Source organism: Loxodonta africana, chromosome 7 (assembly GCF_030014295.1).
Source record: "Loxodonta africana isolate mLoxAfr1 chromosome 7, mLoxAfr1.hap2, whole genome shotgun sequence".
Taxonomy (NCBI): domain Eukaryota; kingdom Metazoa; phylum Chordata; class Mammalia; order Proboscidea; family Elephantidae; genus Loxodonta; species Loxodonta africana.
Window position 1 is genome coordinate 102005855 of NC_087348.1, and position 4657 is coordinate 102010511.

The window sequence follows — 4657 nt, forward strand, 5'->3', positions numbered from 1 at the left end:
ATTCCGTCACCAAATAGCTGAGAAATTTTCTGATTTAGTTCCTTCATTTATAAAAAAAAAAAAAAAAGATCGTACAAGGTGGTATGTTAGGTCTTGTTCAGAGTTATAATTCTGGGATTCTGTCATGTGGTTTAAAAATACATATATACTGTAAGATATTAGATTCTGCAAAGAGCTACATACCTCTTCAGCTTCCCCTACTGGAGAAGTCACTTGTTTATTTACTCATTCAATCATTTATTCTAAAAGCATTTATCTGGAATGTCCTATGTTTTATTTAGGTCCTGTACAATGTCCTAAGGATGTCAATATTATTTAGACAAAACCTCTATTCTTGGGGGACTCAAGGTCTAGTAGAGGACCTCGTGCTTTTTAGGATTTCATTTCAAATGTCTAATTGTAGAAAGTCAAAGTTTCTATGCGAAGAATCCAAGACTTACCCATAATGCAAATGCTGACGAGAATCAATATTTTACTTCTGAGAACCGACATCTTTTTTTTTTTTTTTCTAAATCAGTGAGGGCTTTTTTCCAATTGACCTACGTTAGGAATTCTGGTTCTGCCTCTTACATGCCCTGGCTCTGATCTTGGGCAAGTTACTTACTCTGAGACTCCATTTTCATATCTATAAAGTGATGATAGGACTACCTACTTCAGAAGGGTTGGAGAGTTATACTGGGGACTAAACATGATGATACACACAAAAATCTATGAATGGAAACTGCTGCTTTTAATATGGAAAATTGAAAAATATTACTGCTTTGTTTAACATCTTCTTCAAATGAGTAAACCGATAAAGGTTGCTTTTTAGTCCTGAACACTCTAAAGACCCTTTACATACGATCATCAATGGCTGTAACCTCTACTCAACAGTTCTAGGACCAAGAAATCTGTGAGAATTCTGTGGGTACTAGACAAATGTGAATCACTATTAGATTGCTTTGCCGTTGTGAGCTGCCATCTAGTCGGCCCCAACTCACGGCTAACCCCACGCACAACAGAACAAAGTGCTGCCTGGCCCTGTGTTATCCCCATGCTCGGTTTCGGACTGGACCATGGTGCTCCACTGGGATTTCACTGGCTGATTTTCAGAAGTAGATCACCAGGATTTCTTTCTAATCTTAGGTTAAACCACATGAAATAGTCAATGTTTCACTGTTTTTAAAACAGCAAAACAAAAACCAAAAATGGCGATTTCGTATGGTTCAAACTAATGCAACTACTGATATCACTAAAAGCAAAAAATAAATAAAAAAAATTTTTTTTTAACTTGCTAATGTGAATGGCATATAAAATTTAAAAAATGTTGGAGGGGTATTTCCTGGTAGAAAAAAAATATGTTTATTGTACCAAATTCATGGAATTTGCTTTTTAGCTTAAGAAAAAAATGGCGACATAAATCTGCCTGGTTCTGTAGTTCAGGGGATTTCTAGAAGGTTTAAATTTAAGTTTGATGTGAATTTTCAATCCCAGGCAGCGGGGGAAGGGACGTTAAAATCTATATTTATTGTTGGCTATTAAGAAAAAAAGCAAATCTTGGACTCTAAGGTTGTCAACTAATGAGCTGAAGCTTGTCCTGACTGTGATAGATTACTGAGCAAAAGATTAGAGGAAATTAGTATAACAGAGAGAGAGTGTGTGGCTGATTCCCCCTACTCCCCCAGCTCTATATGTGGGAGAGACAGAGGATAGGGAGTGTGTAGGCCAACTGTGAGAGGACACGTGGGAGAAGAAGCGTTCCAAGTGCTCAAAGGAAACAAAAATAAAGTCAGGAAGGTGCTCTAGGGTACAGGTTTCCAAAACCAGCTATTCAGACAAGTTCTTCTGTTGTCATCAGCACCCTTTACTAAAAAAAAAAAAAAAAAAAAAAAAAAATTTTTTTTTTTTTTAGTAGGAGATTTTAAATCTCCATGTGCTGTCTGCTGGCCTGGGAGTACTCTTTCTTCTGATAGCCACATGTCATACTGCCACTCTTGCCTTGAGAAACCCAATTCAAATCCTACTTCTATGAAATTCTCTCCAGGTTAAGTACTGGGCATTTTCTAGAAAAAAAAGATTGCTTCCTCCATCCTCAACACTAAAGAAAAAAAAAAAAAAAAAGTGCTTCTATTTCTTCCAACTTCCCCTTCCCTCCCAAGTGTTTTGTAAATGGTTCATGTTTGTGTTCAGCAGTACTGTGTGGACTAAGAAATATGTGTGTGTACATCTGACATGGGCTCAAGATCATCCATTCTACAAACATTTATTGAATGCCCGCTATGTGCCAGGGCTGTGCCAGATACTGGGATAAATAGAAGCCTTGGGTTTGCTTTCAAGGAGATCATAGCCTTATGTAGTTACCTTTGAAGTATAAAATGAGAAATGCTATGAAAGACTCTACTATGTATCCGCAATTCTTTCCTCCTAGGCACTATTGGGAATCCTATAATTTTATCTTTTGAGATCTATTACTTTGGTCTTAAGGTTGGTATCATATTGAAATTCTGATGTGGGTAGTTAGGATAATACTTTGCCTTTTCCTGACTTTTGGTCTCAATGTGAAATGTTTCGTCTGATTCCTTTCAAGAAACAGGTTTTCATCAAGGGAGGGCAGGAGGAACATGAGGACAATAGACTCTTATGGCACCATGAATGGTGAAGTGGAAGAGCTGCAGCACCAGATGTGTGGGGAATGTACCAGACATCAGCTTTCACCTGGCAGGTATCACTCAGTGTCACGGGGTTGAAGAGATGGGGGATAACCACCAAAAGTCAGTCCTTTGTGGTTTTACCCCTGAGGCTGGTTCGTGTAGCTGTGAATGCGGGCTCTCCCTATGGCCCTGCAAAGAAAGGCAGAACCACCAGCTCTGTATCAGGCACTGTGCTGGCTGTTCTAAACACTGTGACCCGTTGAAGTCCCACAGTGATTCTCTGAAACAGGCATCATTAGCTTCATTTTCCAGATGAGAAGACTCAGTTCTGAGGGGCCAAGTAACTTGTCCACAGGCCTCACAGCTAGGTGGCAGTGAAGCAGTATTCAAACCCCTGTGTGGTTCTACAGCTTCTATTTCCTCCCCTTTTCACCCTTTGGGAAATAATAGGACTTTGTTAACCTTAAAACTTACATGCAATTCCAAGGGAAATAATCTTGAATAAATGTCCATTTGAGGAATAGCCTTAAGTCACACCACATGAAAAAAGAAGACAACTTAAAAATGAGAACAAAAATTTTCCAATATTTTCAGGGATAAAAACCAAGACTCTTAATAGGATCCTTTGAGATTTAGCAAAAAAATTCCATCCTTTGCAGAAACACCTTCTCCCAAGTCCTCTAAATCCTTGTGGATGGTCAGCTGGCCTCTGCTTGAGTAACTATAATGGTGTGAGCAGAAACCTTTTTGTTTGCATTACTCTACCCATAGTGGTTACTTAGCACAGTGACGGGCCACACTAAGTGCTCAACAACATGAGAAAATCAAGATCACGCAGGTGTTAAGTGGTAGAAACAGGATTTGAAACCCTGCCTGTCTGAGTCACAAAACTCTTGCTTTTAGCTGGTGTCTCTTTTTGGTTCTGATAACATTTCCTGGGGTAAAACAAACGGGTCTATACTCATTTCCACAGAAACACCTTTCAAATGCTTTAGCACCATTGCCAACAACAATAAAAGTAACAGCTAGCATTTATCAATGCTTTTCACATGCCAAATGTTATACTAAACACTGTACTCATATTGTCTTGATTCTTTCTCCTAATAGCTCTATTAAATAGACATGGCCATCATTTTACAGATGAGGAAACTGAGACCCAGAGAAGTTAAGTAAATTGACCATGTGCACAATTACAAGTGGCGGAGGTAGGATTCAGACCCACTATGACTTCACAGTCCACACACTTAAACATCAGTGTGTCTGTCTCCATCTCCCTTCTATGTCTTCCTCTTCACCATACTCTGATTTCCCTTTGGCCTCCCAAGACATCATATCTAGGATCCTTAACCTTAGTCTGTCTCTTCGCAATTCCTCTGTGAAAATCCTGCAACTGGAATGGAGCATATAACAATAGGTAGACTCTGTGGAGTCTGGAGGATGCCTCTTTCCTGCGAACCAGCACTGCATTTCTGTAAATAGGCTCAAGGTAGACATTTTGGCAACTTTATCAGATGGATCTTCATCAAATGGTTACCTAAAACCACAAGATCTTCTCCTAAGGAGCTGCTGCCATATGTCTCCATTCTTAACTGGGGCAATTAATTTTGGTATCTGTACTCTCCCCAGCTGTCTGTACTTTAGCAGGAATTTTTTATGCCGAGTAAATGTGCATAGTTCATCAGGGTTTGCGCAGTAGTGTGTTTTCTTCTGGCTGCTCACTAGCTTAACCTCCCTGAACCTCAGCGTCTTTTCACCGGAAAATGGAAAAGAATATGTTCCTTGCCTATGTTGTGGGAGGTTGAAATATGGCATGCAACGTTTAACGTGATGTTATTATCACAGTTATTATCTGTGTCGATAATCTAGGTTTTAAAGCCACATTAGAAAGGTAATTATAACGACTAAACCTGTAATCATAGAAACTACAGCCTGCAGGTCATATAACCACCTCAAACATAAGATCATCTACCAGATTTTTAGCAGAAGAAAACATTTTACAGTTCTTTTTTTCCCCCCACACCTTAAAA